Here is a 22,324-nt window from a genome sequence, read left to right on the forward strand (position 1 = left end):
CAATGGAGTCCTGCAGAAGCCCTTGCATGGGCACCCTATGGGTGGCAAAAGTAATGCTGCAGCCCATAAGGATCCCCTGGAACCTCAATGCCTTGGGTACCTAAGTACCATATACTAGGGACTTATAAGGGGTGACCAGTATGGCAATTTGGGATGAAATACTGGGTTACCAGTATGCAGTGACAAAATTGAGAGGAGAGAGAGCATAAGCACTGGGGTCCTGGTTAGCAGACACACTGACATCAAGCAGAAATTGGGGGTAACATGCCAAAAAAAAGGTACTTTCCTACACCAGAGTACAGTGATGCAGAGTAGAGTGCAGTTGTGTAGAGTGCATTAGCCAATAGCAGGCACCGGGCAGAACATATTCCCATGTCAGGTTTTTTAATGTCCTCTAGATGTCTTTAGCAAACCAGACAGCTGCTCTGTCTGGTAGACTGAGACCTGAAAATTGGTCCAGGAGTGCAAAGGGCATGTGCACCCTTGTCTTTCTCCAGAAAATGGAGAAAGATAAAAAAATGAGACAAAAGGAAAAACAAAAATTGAAAAGATTCCGCAAGAGTGAGATAAACATTAGATGCATAGGGTTATCGAATAAGGAGGCATGAGTTGGTGTTTTTAGCATCACTGCCCCTAATCACCCAATTTAAAATGCATCATGATTCCAAAATGTTCACCATGGGCACTTCTGGCTGCCCTGTGTAAATCATTGTGGGTGCCAGTGCCATCGAACAAGCATTGCCCTTATCTGTAATAGAATGGTTAAGGACATAATATCACATTTTGCATCTTACCATGAGCTTACAATCAAAGTTAGATGTGTGATATGTACATTAAAGTTGGGAGTTGCAATAACAGAATTAGAGGTTAATCAGAGGAACATCCAAACATGCAAGAAATCATTTAGGTAGTAGATACCGATACCCGAAACAAAAGAGTTGCTGTTGTTGTTTTCTGCCACTTAAAATGTCCTCAAGTCCAGTATGTTAATGGAGATATTCAAGTAACATTTCTTTATTTAAATTTCCCTCTTACGTATCCTAGATGTTGCATGCATGCACCTGTCACCCAGTAGATGATCTACTTACTTTCATATGATCCACACCTTTGTGATAGATGGCCACAATAGTGTTCTGGTGAAGCAGCACACAATAAAAGAGATGGACAGAACGGTTTATGTAATCCGTGGTCTCCGAACTGACCCCACCCGTCCTTGGGTTCATTTTTTATTAACTTGCTGATGAGTATGTCAGACCAAACCAAAACACTTACGTTCTCAGGACACACCTTCCATTCCCTCTCCCTTGCTGAACACAGATGGAACACTACATTCCTCCTTTGCCACAGAATGGAAAATTGTAAAGCATCATATAAACAATGTTAGAAATGGGGTCTCTAGTTGGCAGTCGGTTTGCACCCTGTCCAAGTAGGGACCTTCACTCTTGTCAGGATAAGGGAGATACTCAACTCAGATAATCCCTGCTTACCCCCTTGGTAGATTGGCAAGAGCAGGCAGGCTTATCTCAGAAGCAATGTGTAAAGCATTTGCACATAACACACAGTAACACAGTTAAAACACTACAAAAGGACTCCACACAAGTTTTAGAAAAATAGCCAATATTTATCTATATAAAACAAGACCAAATACGGTAAAAATCTAACATACAGTAAAGAAAATATTAATTCTGCATGATTTACTCCAAAATACAGTTCCTTTAAGTTGATAGCTCCACCTGGGGCTACCACGGTGCATGATCAACAAAACCAACAATTCATGCCGGCCTCAGTGTCGCGGGCCAGCTACGGTGTCAGGAGGACCCGCACACAGTATCTTGGAATTTCAGGGCATTGTGATCCTCACGGTGAGCGGCATCGCTTGCGTCGCTGTGACGGTTTCGGAGTTGGTGCGTAGTTTGTCAGGCCCTTGAAGTCACACACATTGCGGATCAAACTCCGGGCTGATGAAGTCAGGAGCGCTGGCGTGGATGGTGTCGGGCTGCAGTGCGAAGCGGGACGATGCATCGTGCAGTGCCCACAGGTCGCGTGCAGGCAGCGGCTCAGTGACGGCATCCAGCAGCGCTGGTGAGACGAGGGCTGCGGTCTGAAGTGGGGCGGTGTGATGTGCAGTGTCACCAGGTCACGGTGTAGGCAGCGCCATCGTTGTTGCTGAAGCCCTGTCGTCGTTAGGCCCAAGTCGGTGGTGTGGCACAGGCCGGGCTCCGTGCGGAGCCCACGGGTCACGGTTCAGACATGGACGTCTGTTGACGACACTGGAGTCGATGGTGCTGGCGTCAGTGGACCAGCGATGCGGTGTGAGATGGAGGGTGCTTCGTGTACGTCATGAGCGGTGTCCGCAGTCCATAGTGCAGGCAGCAGCGCCGGTGTATAGAGGAGTGGCATTGTGGCGATGCCTAGGCTGCAGTGCGAGCAAGGTGATGCCTGAGTGCGGGGTCCACAGGTCATGGTGCAATCAGCGGCTCGGTGAAGTCGTCCAATGACAGTGTCGGTGAGACAAGGGTCGCGGTGGGAAGCAGGGCAGAGCGGCTCGGGTGTTGGCAGGTCACGGAGTAAGCCAGGCATCGTTGACGGCGTCAAAGTGGTTTTTCTCCTTGAACAGCACAAAACACACAGTTCCCAGTGCTGTAGGAAGATGAAACTGAAGTCTTTGATATCCCTGAGACTTCCAACAGGAGGCAAGCTCTACTTCAAGCCCTTGAGAACTTTCTCAATCAGGATACACAGTAAGATTCACCCTTTGCTCTCTTTTAAGGCAGAAGCAACAACTGCAGGCCAGTCCAGCAAAGCAACACAGCAAAGGGGCAGTACTCCTCCTCCATCTCTTCTCCTTGGCAGAGGTTCCTCTTGATTCCAGAAAGGTTCTAATAGTCTGGGATTCTGGGTCCAATACTTATACCCCTTTCTGCCTTTGAAGTTGGCAAACTTTAAAGCAAAGTCTCAAGTTTTGTAAGATCCTTCCGTGTCCAGGCCAGGCCCCAGCCACACACCAGGGGGTTGGAGACTGCATTGTATGAGAGCAGGCACAGTCCTTTCAGGTGTGAGTGACCACTTCTCCCTCCACTATAGCTTAGATGGCTCATCAGGATATGCAGCCTACACCCTAGCTTCCTTTGTGTCTGAAGGAAGACTTTCTAGAGGAGAGGTGTAATCAGCCCAACTGTCAAACTGACCCACACAGGGAATCCACAAACAGGCAGAGTCACAGAATGGTTTAAGCAAGAAAAGGCCTCCTTTCTAAAAGTGGCATTTTCAAACTAACAATCTAAAAACCAACTTCACTAAAAGATGTATTTTTAAATTCAAGTTCAGAGACCCCAAACTCCATATTTCTATCTGCTCAAAGGGAATCTGCACTTTAAAGTTATTTTAAGGCAGCCCCCATATTAACCTATGAGGGGGACAGGCCTTGCAACAGTGAAAACTAAATCTGGCAGTATTTCACTGCTAGGACATGTAAAACACACAAGTACATGTCCTACCTTTTAAATACACTGCACCTTAGGTGTGCCTTACATGTATAAAAAGGGAAGGTTTGGGCCTGGCAATTGGGTACACTTGCCAGGTCGAATTGGCAGCTTAAAGCTGCACACACAGACTCTGCACTGGCAGGTCTGAGCGATGTTTACAGGGCTACTAATGTTGGGGGCACAACCAGTGCTGCAGGCCCTCTAATAGTATTTGATTGACAGGCCCTGGGCACATCCATTGCACTTTACTAGGGACTTACCAGTAAATCAAATATGCCAATCATGGTAAACTAATCACCAATACAATTTACATAGGGAGCATTTGCACTTTAGCACTGATCAGCAGTGGTAAAGTGCGCAGAGACAATAAACCAGCAACAACAGAGTCCAGCATACTATAAAAACAGGAGGTCAGAAGGCAAAAAGACAGGGGAAACACGGCAAAAAGCTGCCTGGTCTAACAAACAAGAACCATTATAGAGTCAATAAATGCAAATAACATGCTCTGCAGAATGACAGGCACCTGTGCAATCTCTGGGCTGGCATCACAGGCCACGATTTCTCAGTCAGTCAAAAGTCAGCATAACGCTCTTAAATGGTACCACTCTCTACCGCTCCTCGCAGAGGATTCTGGGGTGGACCTTTCATTGCCTGGGGGACTGGCTGCTGCATCACCTTCAGTCAGGTGGTTGTCTAGAAGACCAAGGCCCTCATTACAACATTGGCAGTAAATCCCGCTTACCGCCGTGCAGAAGACCAGCAACACACCACTGCGGCGGTGGAAATCCGCTACAGCTATTACGACCCACAGCTCGGAATCCGCCAAAATCCAGACACCCACACAAGTCCGCCACACCAAAGGTTAGTGATAAACTGGCGATACCAAAACCTCCACCGTCAAGCCAACAGGAATACGCCCACACTATCACGACCCACGAATCCACGCAGCGGTCTTTCAACTGCAGTATTCCATTGGCAGTACACACCGCCGCACTCAAAATACACACACATTTACAAAATACAACCACATTGGACAATTCGAAATACACACACCTGATAAACATACACACACCACTCCCACACACCCAATCCAATATAAAACACACACCCACATCACCCACAAACCCTTACTACCAAAATTGAAGGCCAGAGGGAGACACCACCAGAAACAACACCAGCATCCACAGACATACAACATCACAACTCACACAACATCCACGTACCTCAGACAACACACACAAACACATCCCCTCACACATCACAACACACACCACCCCACACATCACCCACACCACATCATGGCACCACAACACACAGATGCAATAATCATGCCTTTACACCCCTGCAGGACCCCTACCCAATGTCACCGGACAGGAGGTTCCAGACATGTCCACTCCCCCCATAGAAGAGGCCCATAGTGATGACAGCAGCTCTGTACAACTGGATCAAGATGACCAGACCAGCCCATCTAGGACCTCAGGACAGTCGGTTCCCCTGACACTGGCACAAGCCACCACAGAGCCTCCCCCCTCAGGAAACACCAGCACAGCACCCACCCAGCTGTCCCATCCCTCTGTCCCCAGGACACGTCAAGCAGCAGTGTGTCCACCACTACAGGGAACCCAGGCAAACCCACCACCCCAAGTAAATCAGGGACCTGGGAGCAGTGGCAGTGGGCACACGGTTCAGGGGACAGAGGCACAGGAAAACAGGGGAACTGGGAGGACTGCTGTGCGACAGGGGGAGGACAGGCCCAGGAAACCCACTCTCCACGAGGCCCTCTCCAACATCATGGCAGCGTACCATCATTCCCAGGAGACGATGGCAACAGTACTGGCCAACATTCAATAGACCCAGCGGCTGCAGGAGGAACACTATCTGGGGATCAGGGAGGAACTCAAGTCCATCAACACCACCCTGGTCACCATTGTAGGGGTGCTGCAGGACCTTGTCAACACCAGGAGGGACACTGTGGCACAACAAGGGCCCCCTGACACAAGCAGGGATGATGAACAGCCCACCTCCTCCGCCGGCGCTAGTGGACAGGAGGCACCGCCACAGGACAATGACACCAGCACCCCACCCCCTGCAGATGGAAAGCCATCCCGCAAACGGTCCCTGAGATCAAGGAACAAGACAGAGAACATTGCCAAAACCCCCGCTAGGAAATTAGAACCCCCTGAATGTCATCCTTCTGTCCCACTTTGTCACCCTGTCCATCCTTAAACTGCCCTAGCTCTACTTCCTATGCCCCTTTGGACAATGCACCTGTGAAACAAACAGACTGGACTCTGCCATTTACATTCCTCCACCATCACCCCTGACCATTTTACAACCCCCTCCACTTATTTGCACAAAAATAAACACACATCAATCACAAAACAATCTGGAGCCAGTCTGTGCTTTCACAAATGTGTATTTACAAAAAGTATGGAATATAGCAATGTCAATTTTATTGTCAACATACCGATGGAACACAGCTCTAGTCCATGAGGAAATATAGCAGAGGTCACACAGTGGGACCCACATCTGTGAATTGGAAAGGCAAAGTGACAAGTCAGGGTCCATACACTGGGTGAAAGTGACAGACTTATGATAGTTCAAACAATAGTATGAGATGTGTGAGGCAGTGATATCTTCTTACCTGTGTCTCACTGGAAGTATTGGTGGATAACGTTGTTTCTGTAGTCGATATCCTCTTCTTCTGCCTCCTCTTCTTCACTGTCCAAAGGCTCCACAGCTGCCACAAGACCTCCAGCTGGACCATCCTCCTGCAGAAAAGGCACCTGGCGTCGCAAAGCCAGGTTGTGCAGCATACAGTAGGCCACGATGATCTGGCACACCTTCTTTGGTGAGTAGCAGAGAGAACCACCTGTCATATGGAGGCACCGGAACCTGGCTTTCAGAAGGCCGAAGGTTCTTTCTATAATCCTCCTAGTTTGCTCATGTGCCTCATTGTAGTGTTCCTCTGCCCTTGTCCTGGGATTTCTCACTGGGGTCAGTAGCCATGACAGGTTGGGGTACACAGAGTCACCTGCAAATGTCGAGGGACAACTGTTAGACACACACTAACCCGTAGGGACAACCCCAGACCCAGACAACTATTCACAGGGTATAGGCTCCTTGTCCTCACCTATTAGACACACAGTGCCTCTGGAGTTGCCCCATCACATAAGGGATGCTGCTATTCCTCAGAATGTAAGCGTCATGCACTGAGCCAGGAAACTTGGCATTCACATGAAAGATGTACTGGTCGGCCAAACACACCATCTGCACATTCATTGAATGGTATCTCTTCCTGTTTCTGTATACCTGTTCACTCCTGCGGGGGGTACCAAGGCCACATGTGTCCCATCAATGGCACCTATGATGTTGGGGATATGTCCCAGGGCATAGAAGTCACCTTTCACTGTAGGCACTTCCTCCACCTGAGGGAAAACGATGTCGCTGCGCAAGTGTTTCAGCAGGGCAGACAACACTCTGGACAACATGTTGGAGAACATTGGCTGGGACATCCCTGATGCAATGTCCACTGTTGTTTGAAAAGACCCACTTGCCAGGAAATGGAGTACTGACGGGACCTGCACTAGAGGGGGGATCCCTGTGGGATGGCGGATAGCTGACATCAGGTCTGGCTCCAACTGGGCACACAGTTCATGGATTGTTGCACGATCAAGTCTGTAGGTGACTATTACGTGTTTCTCTTCCATTGTCGACAGGTCCACCAGCGGTCTGTACACCGGAGGATGCCGCCATCTCATCACCTGCCCCAGCGGACGTGCCCTATGGACGAGAACAGCGAGCAGATAGTCAGCCAACACTGAGGTATCACAAATTGTCATTAGCACACATTTATTAATAATAAATGTGCCTGTTACTGTGTGTGTGTGTATGCAAGGCCTACATAGGTGTGACGCAGCTCTTATTCTTGCCATATGGCCTCCTGAAATGGCAGCTGCCTGACCTGTTAGGTGGGACAAGGGGATATGAGGTAACTGCGCTGGCGTTCTACAGCGTCGCGGTAGGCGGTCGAAGACTGCAGCGCAATCCTGCATTGGTTAACATAGGACCCTATGGGTCTCAGGAGTCAATGACGATGTACGCCGGCGGTGACGGTACGCACCGCCGTGGACGTGACCGCCATTTTCTCTCTGTTCACTCACTTGATACCTGACCTTCAACAGGACAGGCCCTACACTGCAAGTGCTGCTGTGACCTCAGTCTGGAAGCGACAATGGCTCATGTGTCTGGGGAAAGGGCCCCTGCCTTCACTTTGGAGTTGGAGAAGTTAGTGGATGGGGTCCTCCCCCAGTACAAGCTACTCTACGGTCCTCCAGACAAACAGGTGAGTACACTGTGAGCATGCTGCATGCGCAATGGCTGTTTGGGTGGTGTGGATGGAAGATACATGGGGGGGTGGGGACTGAGGCCTGCATGTGCGGACGGCGAGTGTATGTGCATCGGGGCAAGGGTGTGAACGTGGGCCAATGACTATGACGGTCTGGACGGTGAAAGATTTACCTTTTCCCCTGTACTATTCCTCTAGGTCAGTGCCCACCAGAAGAAGGATATTTGGCGTGCCATCGCCAAGGAAGTCCGGACCCTGGGGGTCCACCACAGACGGAGCACCCACAGCCGGAAAAGATGGGAGGACATTCACCGCTGGAGCAAGAAGACGGCGGAGGCCCAGCTAGGGATGGCCTCCCAACGTGGGAGGGGTGCCCGTCGCACCATGACCCCCCTGATGTTCCGTATTCTGGTGGTGGCGTATCCGGAGTTGGATGGGCGCTTGAGGGCATCACAGCAGCCACAAGGGGGTGAGTACAGACACATTCATCTGACTCTGCGTGCATTATGAGGAGTCTGGGTGGGGGAGGTGGGCAGTGGGTTCCCCTAGGCCAAGGCGAAGTTTGTAGCCAAGGTCCCTTGTGAGGCAGGCTAAGTGGCACCCCAACCCCACCAGTGGTAAGAGCCATCTACACCTAGTCAGGCTCCTGTGACTTCCATGTGTGCAGCAATCGGGCATAGGCCTTGTAACCCATGGCCTTGTTAATAATCTAGGAACAGTTAGTGCATGGCGTAGTGCTGAGGTCTGCTGTGTCTGTAGTGTCCGCCAACGGTAGTGGTATTCTGTCTCCCCCCCTTTTTATGGTCTTCCTGTTCTTGTGTGCAATAGCATCATCTGGCGGAGGAGCAGTGGCACCGGAGCAGGAGGGACCTGCGTCCCACTTGGCCCTGGATGGCGAGACAACCGAGTCTGATGCCACCAGTGGGACGGAGGGCGAGGGGAGCTCCACGGCGGGGACAGGAGGAGACAGCAGCAACAGCGACTCCTCCTCTGATGGGAGCTCCTAAGCGGTGGCGGGCCCCTCTGTGCCCCCCGCATCCACAGGTACAGCCGCCACCCACCCTACCAGCACCACCCTCCCAGCAGCCCCTCAGCGTGTGTCCCGTGCCCGCTCACCCAGGAGGGTGGGCAGCTTCTTCGCCCCAGGCACCTCTGGCCCTGCCCCAGTCACCCCTGCTGCCCTCAGTGAGGAGGCTACTGACCTCCTGAGATCCCTCACTGTTGGGCAGTCTACCATTCTGAATGCCATCCAGGGTGTTGAGAGGCATTTGCAACAAACAAATGCATACCTGGAGGGCATTCATTCTGGCCAGGCAGCCCAACAGAGAGCATTTCAGGCTCAGCACTGATGGCAGCCATTGTCCCTGTGTCCAGCCTCCCCCCTCCAACTTCCTCCACCCAGACCCAATCCCCTGTACCCCAGCCTATCCCAAGCACACCATCAGACCAGCATGCACACACCTCAACACACAAAAGTGGCTCAGGCAAACATAAGCACCACACATCCCACAGGCACTCACACAAGCATCAGACCCATGCACACATACCAACATCCACTGCCTCCACTGTGTCCCCCTCCTCCGCGTCTCCCTCCTCCCTCCCAGTCTCGTCTCCACTCACACCTGGATGCACTACATCTTCAGCCACTACCTCCATCACCAGCACGCCCATCACCACACACCGCTCACGTGCACTCACCACCCCCACTACCATTCACACATCCCCTGTGTCCTCTCCCAGTGTGTCTGTGAGCCCTTCTCCCAAAGTACACAAACGCGGGCACACAGCCACCCAACAGCCATCCACCTCACAACAGCCTCCAGCCCACGCACCTTCACCCAAATTCAGCAGACATACACCTCCTACAACCACTACCTCTTCTTCCACTCCCAAACCCCCTCCATCCACCCATCCCAGTGTGTCTAAAAAACGTTTCCTGGCTAATACTGACCTCTTCCCTACACCTTCCCTCCAATGCCCGTCCCCTAGGGCCAGGCTTTCGAGGTCCCAACCCAGCACCTCAGCCACCACATCACCAGGCACAGTGGTGCCAGCAACTGCGGGCTATTGGAGTGCGCCAACCATCAGGGCTGCCAGTGTGCCTCGGAGCGAGGGCAAGGACATTCCGCCACCTGCTAAACTTAAAAAATTGCCCACATCCCGAAGGGAGAAGCCGAAAACAACTGCCACCAAGGACTCAGGGAAACCGAAAGGGGATAGTGGTAAGACAGCAGCGCCAACATCCAAGGTGGGGAAGGGCCAGAAAGTGAAGGGCAGGTCAAGAGAGGGCATGGTGACACCGACTGAGGGACCAGTGTCACACCTTCTGTCCACGTCGACGCCAACCTGTACAGCGGAGAAGACCGCCAGCTGCACCGCCATCTGCACGGCAACAGAGCCCGCCACCAGCACCACAGTCACTGAGCCCGCCACCAGCACCGCAGTCACTGAGCCCGCCACCAGCACCGCCGCCAGCACCGCTGCCATAGGGCCCGCCGCCAGCACCGCCGCAACAGAGCCCGCCACCAGCACCGGTGCCATAGAGCCTGCTGCCAGCACCACCGCAACAGAGCCCGCCGCCAGCACCACCGCATAAGAGCCCGCCGCCAGCACCACCGCATAAGAGCCCGCCGCCAGCACCGCTGCCACCTAGCCCGCCGCCAGCACCGCTGCCACAGAGCCCGCCGCCAGCACCGCTGCCACAAAGCCTGCCGCCAGCACCGCTGCCACAGAGCCCACCGCAAGCACCGCCGCTAGCACCGCCAGCGGCCCTGCGACATCCTGAGCCAGTGGCACCACCGCAGACATGGCTGCCATCCCCAGTGGTCAGTCGTCCGAGGCTGGTGGTGAGTTCCAGGAGCCTGGGCATCTTCAATGATGCATCACTTTCAGTGGAGAGATACAGCCACTACCTCTGTCCTTGGCAGGATGAAGTACTCTGGGCACAAAGCCCCCTCCAGAACCAGTGGAGAAAGACATCCACTACCTCAGTCCTTGGCAGGATGAGGCACTCTGGGCACAAAGCCCCCTCCAGAACCAGTGGAGAAAGACATCCACTACCTCAGTCCTTGGCAGGATGAAGCACTCTGGGCACAAAGCCCTCTCCAAAACCAGTGGAGATTCACATCCACTACCTCAGTCCTTGGCAGGATGAAACACTCTGGGCACAAAGCCCCCTCCAGAACCAGTGGAGAAAGACATCCACTACCTCAGTCCTTGGCAGGATGAAGCACTCTGGGCACAAAGCCCCCTCCAGAAGCAGTGGAGATTCACATCCAAAACCTCAGTCCTTGGTAGGATGAAGCACTCTGGGCACAAAGCCCCCTCCAGAACCAGTGGAGAAAGACATCAACTTGAGAGCCTGTGGCTTTGCACTCCCCAGGATAAAGCAGTGGGCAAACCACCCACTGGAAAGACTTGAGAGACTGTGGCTTTGCACTCCCCAGGATAAAGCAGTGGGCAAACCACCCACTGGAAAGACTTGAGAGACTGGCTTTGCACTCCCCAGGATACAGCAGTGGGCATGGAGCCCCCTCGTGGAGCTGTGGCGTCGTGCATTCATCAGGCTGAGGTGCCCCACCTCCCTCTCCCCCTGAGGTGCCTGTTTATTTTCCATCTGATGCCCCTCCAGTGTTCTCTCCGTTTGGAGTCAGGTATCGAGTGTGGGCCTCGCCCATGCATTTTTGGCCCAGTGGTCCACGAACAATGATTGGTGCACTACCCGGACTTGTGTAGTTGGTGTACATAATTGTATATACTGTATTTAGAGTTTTGTGTACTGGATTTTTATTGATTACATTCGTTCAAATCAATTCCTTTTGTCCTTGCGTTATTGAAGGGGGTAGGGTGGTGTATATGTAATGTTGCACCATGTATTTGTGTGTATGGTGTTGTGGGTGAGGGTGGGGGTGTTGCGTGTGTGTCACTCTCTTTTCCCTCTCCCCGTGATGTAGGTGCAGTACTCACCGTGGTCGTCGCCGCCATCTCTGGAGCTCCTGATAGAGGAGCAGTAAGACCATCGCCGGCAGGATGTGAAGTTCTGGCTCCATGGCGTCCTGGTTCCTTGTGGAGTGTGGAGAGGTGAGTGATTTCCAATTCTGTGTACTGTTTCCGCTGTGTGTTTGATCGCGTAGGTTCCGCCCCGGAAAAGGTGGCGGGTTGGCATCCTGTGATAAGGTGGGCGGTACATTATCTACCGCCTGTCTGTTGGCGGTTACAACCGCGCTGTTTGTTTGTACCGCTGTGGCGGTCGGAGTGTTAAAGTGGCTGTCTATGTTGGCGGTTTCTGCCGTGGTCGCCGGCCTGTTGGCGGTATTACTGCTGCTTTAACACCGACCGCCAGTGTTGTACTGAGGGCCCAAGTGCTTTTTTAAGTTGAGATTTTTCTGGTGGCAATCTCTGACCCTCCATTGGCAGTCACCATGGTGCCTGCCGATCTCAGTAATGGTCCAAGGGTCAGCTTCAAAATGCAGTCTGAACTTTCTGCCTGGGTGGCGATCTTTGATGAGCATCCTATCTCCAGTACAGAGGGTGTTTTGCTTAGCCCACCATTGTTGTGAAGCATAGTCATTGTATTGTGTTCTCTTAAGAGTTAGAGCGGTTTGGGGGATTCGGCTGGTCAGCCCACACATGATGATGGGGGATGGGGTCTGGCAGTGTTCGTCTGACACATAGCTTGCTTGGGGCAATGCTGGTGGTGGAGTGAGATATGAGCTGGTACTCATGCAGGAAGTTGTATATGGCACGCTCAGCACTGTTGGCTTCTGCCACAGCAATACAGAGAACTTTTGTTAGTGTCCTCACAAAACGTTCCATCTCCCCGTTGGCTTGGGACCATCGGGGTGTTATGCTATGGTGTTTTGTATTCCCAGAGAGTATGTACTCGGCTCATTCATGGCAACCGAAGGCGGGCCATTGTCAGTGCGGATTTCCCCAAACAAACTATGGATGCTCATAATTTTCTCAATCTATGGGATGGCTTCAGACACAAAGTTGGTTGGGACTGTTTCCACATCCGGATATTGGGTAAAATTAATCTACCACAATGAGCATGTGGGAGTCATCTGGGAGACTCCTGAAGTCATCACTGACTCGTTGCCGTGGAGCAGTAGGGCCTTCTTCCGTGATGGCTGGTGCTGGAGGTTCTGGCTGGCTGGTGGCTTGGCAGGCATGGCGACCTCTATCAACCTCTTGTATTCTTTGATAGAGGCCCAGAAACCACACTTTGCTTCTCAGCCTGTTTTTAGATTTGACTACGCCTTGGTGTGCTCCATGCGCTAGAACGGCTCTTTACCTCAGACTGTCAGGGAGAACTATGGTTGGGCCTTGCATAAGGCAGCCTTCTTCGGTGATGGACAGTTCTTATCAGACATGGTGTAGAGACTGGAGAGTTGATTTGGATTCTTCTGAAAGAAACACAGCTGAGTAACAAAGAGGCTGCCAGGCCCCTGACAAGTTGCTTGAATGACAATCTGCAGGCAGTCATATGGTTTGGTAACTTCCATCACATCACAGAGGGACATGAGGGTAGATTTGGACCTGTCAAGGACCAGGCGGATGTATTCTTCTGTTTCCTCGGCTTCTTTAGCTTCAAAGGGGGTAGCTGGTGGGCATTGCATGAGAAAGAGTATGCTGGTTTGTGAGTGCTAGGCCGGTACTCATCTGTGAAGTTGAACTCTTGCAGCTGCAGGATCCATTTCTCAACCCTCAGGGTGATTTGGATGAGGATCCTCAAAACAACGAAATCAGTGGTTTTTAGTCTGTAAAAATGGTAACTGGGTGTCCATATAAGTATACAGTAGGAAAGTGGAGTATTATGCAGTGGTGCTGGTTAGGCTTTACTATGTAATACTCTCACAATACCCCAAAGTAAGTCCTTTGGACTCAATAAGAAATCCTTAGCTCAGTCCTGCCAGTGTGGCAAAGAGCAGTCAGGCTTTACTAGAGGAACACGTGGTAAGCATTTTAGAGTACCAACATTGACGATAAGTATTTGACACAACTCGAAAGAAATCCAACACCAATTTATTAAAACAAAGCAGATTTACTAATTTAGACACCAAAACAAAGTATGTCAGATACGTATAACCGGAGTTATGGATTTTAAAAGGACAAATAACTCAATGCAGTTCAAGCTGTCAAACTTTTACCACTACGGTCAAATGGGAAAATCAATAGTGACAGTCGGTCAGGGTGATTTCAGGTAACCCGCTGGTAGTTAAAGTTGTGCAGGTCCCAGGACCAAGCTGCGACAGTTAGACCAATTGTACCTGGCTTGTGGGCTCAAGGTGCAGAAGGGACCTGCTTGTCCTTGGAGCTGAACGTGGAAGCACTGGTTGCTGAATAATGGTTCTTGTGACACTCAGTCACTTGCAGGTCGAGTTTGTGGGATCCCACTGGGAGTTAAGCTTGTGTGGGCCCCTGGACCAGGGATCACGAGGCAGAACAACTCCACCTATCTCGGGTACAGAGGTGAGCTTGGGAACGCATGGTGCAGAACTGGAGCTGCCACTGTGGTTTTTACCACTGAAATGGTGCAGGATTGGAAATGGATGAAAAAATTGAGCCACTGGTGACGTTGGATGCTCAGGTTGCAGCATCGAGTAAAGGTGGTGATGACTGGACTGGCCACCATCAAGCCTTGGCAATTGGTAAGATGGAGGATCCGGGGGATCCTGCATCAGCCACAATCTTAGAGATTTTATGTAAGTCTGCTCCGCCCAGGTAAAGGAGTAGCTGCAGCTTTCTGTCAGCAGCAATGTCCAAAGCCTCAAAGTAAATCTCAAGGAGCTCAACTGACGCCTTCCATCGAGCACTCTGAGTAGGCGGGGACATGGTGACTGTGAAGGGCTCCAGAGCTGAGATGGCGAACATGATGGGGTACGCAAGGCAGTCTGAAGCTCCTCCGGCACTCAGGCTGTGCGGAGCGCAGGCGACCCGGTTTGCGAAGGACCTAACAAGTCCACACCACTGCTGGGTGGAAGCAGTGGGCAGTGTGAGAGCATCTTTCACTGGCCACGATGAGGGGCAATTAGGGACTGTGCCTCGGCCAGGTATGGACACAAAGCAGCCACGTGTAGTCACAGGTACCTTGTGGCGACGTGCAAGCAGGGTTGTCTCTTATCCTGTGGGAGGGCAGAAGTTGCTCGGTAGAAGGGCCACAGCAGTAGGGAGCAGCACCAGCAAAGGCCTATGAGGCCCAGGGGAATGAGCACTCACATTGCCCCAGGAAGTCTCTTGCAGGCTTCATGAAAAGGGCGTGGCAGTCGCTTGGTTCTGCTCTGACCTTGCAGGGGTGTGGAGACGGGGCTTCGCAGGAGGCCAACAGCCACAGGGCTCAGGATTGGAGCATAGAAGCAGGCATTGCAGCCTCCCTGGGCCGATGACACATGATAGACCTCTCGGGCTAGGCAGGCTGCAGAGACAGATTGACACCCGCCATGGAGGTAACAGGACTGGAGGCCAGACTCGCGCGGCAGGCTGCCATGTCTGAGCAGCACTCGAATCGCATGTTGCATGTAACTTGTGGCTTCCAAACTGCCACACCAGTTCCTGGATACATTTTAATTAACATGCTGACGCATATGTCAGACAAAACCAAAACATTTATGCTCCCAGGTGAACACTTCTATTCCCCCTCCCGGGCATCCCACATGCTGTTGCCAATTAGTAATGCAACACTACAGCCACTACCTTTTTCATAACATACACCGTCCTCTAGCTTCACTTTGCCTTCACAAACCACCCCACCACCCCTACCTCATGCCTGGGCTATAGCCAGGTTGCTGGAATTATCCAGGTCTGTGGCATTTTCCGCATAAGTACTGATTTGCCACATAATCCATCATCCGCTGCACAATTTGCAATTTAAAAAAAAATTGATTAAAAGTTACTAAAGGCGTGGCAACATATGTTTCCACACATTGGACGGCCCTTTGCAGCAGATGACTCATCTTTAAATTTCTTATTGCTGTATTTGGCGTGTTATACTGGCACTAATGAGATTAAATCTTCACTCACGACAACCTTAACATGTAAAAAATGGGGGGGGGGGGAAATACTACTATAAACTGTACTGCATTACGCCGCATAATTTAGTCAACCCTGCCGCTTCATTTGGTTCTCCTCTGGCTTAAAATTGCTGCGGACCTGCCTATGTAGCACATTAGTGCACCCACCATCATCCATCCTCCCCGTGCCCTGGGCTCAAAACAACAGCTAGCCGCATGATCCTTCGTCAAATAGAGACCGCCAACAGACACATATACTTTACAGACTGGTCACGTGGACCTACGTTGTTGCTAAGGAATCCAATTGGGCCCATTCTAATAATAGGATCCATAAGACACTACTAGTAACCAAGCAGTCAAACGATCACCTCTACGCTTGCGCAAAAACCAACACCTTAAGACAGAATGATAAAAAAAAAAAAAGATGCGCAGGCGCAGTAGGTAACTCTAGAAAGCGGCGCGCGTGCGTGTGAACTTTGCTGTCGTAGGACTTTGGGCTCGCGCCCGACAGTTGGCTTTGAGCTATTTGTGCTGCACGCCTTCGGCGTGAGCTACGGGACTTGTGTCACTGCGCTTGCGCGGAGCTGTCAGCCTAAGAGCTGCGCAGAAAGAGGAGGAAGAAAAGCGCTTGTCCTCGCAAACGGGAGGTGGTGGCCAGGGTTGCAGGTGAGGAGCATTTACGTTTTTTCCCCAAGGGACTTCAGATATTCGGAACCTCATCAGAAACACATAGAGCGAAAGGGTGTCGCGTCATTCAGCGTGAGCACGTGGATTTTTAGTTGCAAGAGTTTGCCGGATTAAAACCATTTCGTTTTATTTGTGCCATTTGCAGCCACCGTACTCCCCCTTCCCCACTAACAGTCGGGTAATGGCAACTTATTTAGAGAGCCGCTTTTCCACTAAACGACCGTTTTGTTCAATCAACATATCATTTTGTCTTTCACGAATGCCGTTTCTGCGCTTCCATGGCCTGTGCATTCTCATAAATTTGTGTGCACCGTAACAGATTGTACACCACAATGGTGTTTTTCACTATCTTAAGTCTCATTGTCTGAGCAGTCCTAAAGGCTATTTGAACCTCCAAAATGTTTACCTGTCCTCCTCACCGGGCATAGCAGATAAGAATCGGATTGGTAATTAGTTGTCTGTAGGGAAGGGACTGGGGGATTAAAATAGTGTCTGGCTGATGTTTATTTTATTAAATGATATTTAATGTATACGCATGTGACCTTAACTTAAACCATTTCATATTTATAAGAGCGTGCATGACAGTTACTTCAAAGGGAGTCTGTATGACTGAAACTTGGACTGGGCTCCTTTTTATACTGAAAGCAATATTGAAGTGGAATTTAGGAGAAACCATTTGTTTTATATTTGCTTTCCCATTCTATTCAGCAGTACCACATTTGTAGATTCCCTCATTGTAAATGTCAGAAAGGGCATAAAAGCGCATGTTGCTGAGCGTTCGGTCAGAAATTGCACAAAAATAAATACTATGTTATGGCATACGAGACCATATATTCCGAAAGTGAATGGGTAGGGGTTTATTTAAGTAGAGGGCAGCGTGATGTGACCATCACAGCAGATGGCCTAGGTTTTGGGTCCTTCTGGAATGGATGGTGGACTGTCCTTTTGAAGGGTCTAAGCCACAGCGAAATGAAAAGTGACTACCATATTACAAAACGAAGTCTGGAAAGTAGCATCTGGGTTTTAAATGATTGAAAGGGTAGCTTGGTTGTAAGATGCGTGTCATAGCTGTTAAGAGAGTGTGCTGCTACCATGGGTAGATAGCTTACGCGGTTCAGGGCTTGTCATTGTTTGGGCTGCTGAAAACCAGAATCGATCCCCTTTCCTTTTTTCGTCATTGCTTTTTCAGACAAGTGAATGATGTATCCTATAACTTCCTCTTTCTAGAGTCACATCACATTGTTACCTATCTGACTAAGCTTCGGGCACTTAAGCACCAAGGGCAATTTAGCCGGTATTGTCACAGAGGACTGTAATATCCAGCTTTCTTGATGTTATCTTTTGTGGATGCTTAAGCCAAAAGCCCAGATGAATTCAGCTCAGTTTGCCCCATCTATCTACAACTGATAGCTTTTTTGTGTGTGCAGCTTTAGGGTCGAGCTCACAAGCGCTCTGTCCGTGTTGGAATCTCTCTTTGGCCTTTTAACCACACCCATCTCACGCCTGTCACTTTCATTGGTTCGTGGGCTTGCCTTTTAAAATTTGCTTGATTTCATTAGTGAAAGGCATGCATATATAATGCCTTTTCCTGTGTTTGTCCCTCCTCGAGCGCACTGACTAACTACTGAAAACATACAAGGCTCTATGTTGTCAGCCTGGTTTCTGCACTACTTTCTTTTTATTTTCCATGCAGCACGATCGTGCAGGGTTTTACATAGCGCAATCGCGCTCTGTTTTTTGGTTTTCAATTTCAGCATGCTCGTGCTGGGTTTTACATAGTGCAGTCGTGTTTTTTTTTCTTCAATTTATGTGGCAAGAAAAGTCCGGTTTGGAGTTTACATTGCTAATAGCTCAAACTCGAGCAAATGTGAGACCCGTTGCATTGCAAATGCTTGTTGTATAGTGGAAGCTCAGTCCTTTAGCTAGATGTATATGTTATTTTTATAGTGAGAACCTAGCCCAAAGGCAGTAGAGTGGTCTACGTGGTCAAATGCACACGTGAAGTTGGGGAATAATAGGAGAGGAAGCTGAGTTGTGAATGGTCAATGCATTGTCATGTACTACTCTATAAAGAGGCCAGTCTTCAACTGTTTTCTAAATTGGAGAAGCTTCACAGTGGTCCTGATGGATACTTGGATGTGGTTCCTGATCCTGGGTGCTTGAATATAAAATACCTGTCGACTAGTTACTTTACAAAAAGTTACATTTTTTTGTTTTAGTATTTTTGTAAGGGCATGGGGAAATTAAGTAGTGGGCCCAGAATCTCAAGAGACTGAGCTGACCCTGATTTCCCAGTTCCAAAGTCGGCAGTCCTGGCCATCTGTTGTTTACTAGTCACCTTGTCATAATTAATCTTGGGCTCCTATGCTGTCACTGTATTCTTTCATTTATGCAGTTAAAGTACTTTTGTAGCCTCAAGGCCTAACTTAAAGGAAACAATGTTCTTTAGGAACGAGATAACTAACGTGAACCCTCAGTGATTGGTTTACGTAGTCTGATGTATTTCCTCATTGTTAAAGATGTGCTTGTAATCTTTGCACAGGGGCTTACCACCTTTTGGACCTGTTCTGTTTTAGAGAACACTCTTTATTAATGGAAGACTTTGGCTGATATTGAAGACGTTTAGCCAACTGTAAATGTGTCTACTATAACCTAATCCCTTTTAGTACAAGAACCACACTCTCTGACACAGAAAAGTTTAAAAGGGCAATCCTTCTTGAAAAATGGTCAGCAGTTGATGCAAGTGACCAAGATTGGCTCATCACTTAAGTGGTGTGGCGCTTCATGTGATCATGGCAGTGCTGTATGTGAGCTGAACAAAATTTCAATTAATGGCGACGTAATTCACAATAGATCTGGCCCTTTCTGTCTACTAAACGCATTGAGTAATTGGAGGATGTGTGGGTAAAAAATCCTATTGCAGGAGCACTGGAACAACTGAAACGGGTAGAACGCAAGCTGCTCTTGTTTGTGTCGCTTGTTGTGTTTTTTTTTGTTTTGTTTTTTTGCAATACTTTTTAAGTGCAAAGTTTTGGACTCTGACGTGCTTCAAACTAAAAAAGTAGAGCAAAATGCCAGATCTGCATTCTTGTTTACTTTTGTTTTCCAAAATACCATGCAGTTAATCAAAAACAAATGATGAGATTTTCGCAAATTCCTCGTTATAAGGTATTAAGATGTTCAGCTGTAGTTTTGACAGAAATATTTGCTTACCAGGCTAAAAGTGATCTTAGAATATAGCAACATCATGGAAACATTTGAGCATGGAGGTTGATCATTGGGTATATAGTGCTCATGCCTTCCGGAATTTGTCATAAGTTTGAGAGACATGCTGCAGTTCCCACACTGGAATTATGGAATCTGTGAGCAGTGAGGGCATTGTGGAGGTAGATTGATTCAGTGAATAAGGCAGGGTTAGCTGCATTACCATTTTTTGCGGTTGTCACTCCAACACAGATGCGTTTCCACTTAAGTCATAAATTGTATGAGGCTTGAGGTGTTGTGAATCTTAAGGGAAGGCTGTCCTACAAGGGGAGGGGCTGGGACAGAGGCATGTGTCTCCCGTCCTTTTGCATTTAGTGTGCTTTGTTACAGCATGGGGTAGGAGAGGTAATGGGATTTTATATATACCTTGTGGAGTGTTTGAGTTGAAGGTAACCTCTAGTAATTTGAAGGTAATTCTAGCATCAGCATTGAGTCAGTATAGGCTTCTGAATTGCTAGACTATTGACTGGCATGTTTGAAGACAAAAGAAATGTGATTCATTGTCTTAATGTTTTTATCCTTTTCTCTCCGTATTCTAGCAGGCATCAGTTGCCATGGTCAGTGTGATAGCTTATTAGTGAATCAACCTGTCTGTCCTTGACTTGAACTTTTATCTGCTAAATAAATCCAGCGACATTATGTATTTTGAGGTAAACCCAGCAAGTGTCAGGTCAAATGTTGGCACAGATTTAAAAATAAGATTAAGATGTTGTTTCCCCTGTGAAAGTTTGATAGCCAACAGCCTTTTGTGTTGAAGTCATTTATTTGAAGGCCCTTTAACTCATGTAAAACCACAACACTACGATATGATATGCAGATGTAGTAAGTAAACTTTATTCAGTTGTTTCCAACCATAAAGTACGTGAATTAAACAAGAACAAGCAGCTAAAAATTTCAATCTGAGACTTCAGATCACATTTTCAATAAAATTACAGCACTATTTTGAGTAAAATCGATCAAAGGAATGATACGTTAAGATCTAAACTATAATGTGTTCTTTATAAGCCAGTATGCCCAGTGTGCCTACGGCTACCATCTCTTAATTTTCGCTCTTACATCTTGATTAATTAAGATTGTTAGTACCATTCCTTATGGAATTTAATACAAAGAGTGTGGTGAAGAGCAGTTAGTCAATGAATCCTCAATTTTTATAAGAATCAAGCTTGCCTTTCCTTTTTTCTGGGTTTTTAGTGCTGGACTGCACTTTGAAGAAGATTGTTTACCGAAGTGACACATTTTACTCCTCGGTATTCCATTGGGATTGAGGAGCCGTCCAGCCAGCTAATAACTGCTTGCCTACAGGTGCGTATTTCCAACTCCAAGAATGTTGGCTTGAATAATATCTTCCTATAGGCAAAAACTCTTGGGCATGTGCACATAAGGTTGCTTATTGATTCCAATTTATAACCGCATAAGCAGCAATTGTGATCTTGGGTATCACCCCTCCTTGTTGGGAGAAAGTCCTTTGAGTCGAAAAAGCCAAAACGAAAGAGCATACATTGCTGTTTAATAGCTTGGCAAAAATGCGCAGAAACATATGCATTAGATCTCAATTTGGAATAGGAATTAAACACTGCCCAAGCCTGCCGCCATTTTGAAGGAGTATTCCTGTCTTGCATAAATGACTGCTTCTTTGATGAAAAATTACTTATCTTAGGAAATGCTGCACATCCCTTATTACTGTCACATGTTTCTTGTAACTCTAGTTCTGTTAGAACTTTCTTAAGGTATACACCCCACGAGTTGGGTTGTTTTTTCTCCATTTGGGCATTTATCTCAAGCCAGCATAGCAGGGATATGGAATTTAACAAAACATCTACTTGTCTGTCTGACAGGTTGCTTCTTAAATCTACTACTCCCTGTGGTGCCATGTAGTGCAGCAACAAATTATGGCAGCAATTTCATTATGTAAGAGCTCTATAATTATGCCGGAGCTAATACTATAGTAGGGCTCAAATATTAGCAATTTCAAGCCATACTATAGAAATTTCCTTATTTTGGCACCTTTCTGCAGGTCTACATATTGGGGCTGGAGGAAGCAGGAAACAATAATTCCAGGGCTCGAATGCCTTTGAGTCTGTGCAAACTTGCATGTTTTAAGGATTTTCACCATCTCTTCTCTAATCTTTCCCCATGCTGAGGGGGGTTGGAAATTTACTCCTGAAAAGGGCAGAAGCAGACATTATTCCTGGGGTGGGGGGTAAAAAGTGTTTGGAGGGAAAGTGAACTAGTAGACACAATACATTTTTGCATGAGCAAACCTACACATGAAAATTTGCTTGTGCTAAAATACAGTTCAAAAATGTTCTAGGATTACGATGTCTACCTCAGGGAATTCTTGAAAGCCACTAATGCAAAGACATACACCATGTGTGCAGTTCACTTTTTGTGACTTTCTTTAAGAATTGGGCCTCTAATTCTGTCTCATGTTATCCAAGACATTTTTTTAATTAAAATTCTATTTCTCTCTCTTTCATCTATTGGCTGGCTTTACTGTGACTGATTCCAGTCTGCTATTCCACCAGGAGCAT

The 22,324-nt window shown here is 48.6% G+C and overlaps 1 protein-coding gene across 4 annotated transcripts in view; it reads left to right on the forward strand.

Moving 5' to 3' along the window:
- The first annotated feature begins 16,334 nt into the window (after positions 1 to 16,334).
- Positions 16,335 to 22,324, forward strand: part of TBC1D24 (TBC1 domain family member 24) — a 556,519-nt gene continuing 550,529 nt past the window's right edge. Inside the window, exons 1-2 of one of the 4 annotated variants that reach the window (XM_069210508.1) lie at positions 16,419 to 16,508; positions 20,985 to 21,095. The gene's annotated coding sequence lies outside the window, so the exon portion shown is untranslated. Of the gene's footprint in view, positions 16,509 to 20,984; positions 21,096 to 22,324 lie in introns of all 4 variants that reach the window. The other 3 variants (XM_069210513.1, XM_069210509.1, XM_069210510.1) reach the window with 3 other exon arrangements.

Source organism: Pleurodeles waltl, chromosome 10, assembly GCF_031143425.1.
Source record: "Pleurodeles waltl isolate 20211129_DDA chromosome 10, aPleWal1.hap1.20221129, whole genome shotgun sequence".
Classification (NCBI taxonomy): domain Eukaryota; kingdom Metazoa; phylum Chordata; class Amphibia; order Caudata; family Salamandridae; genus Pleurodeles; species Pleurodeles waltl.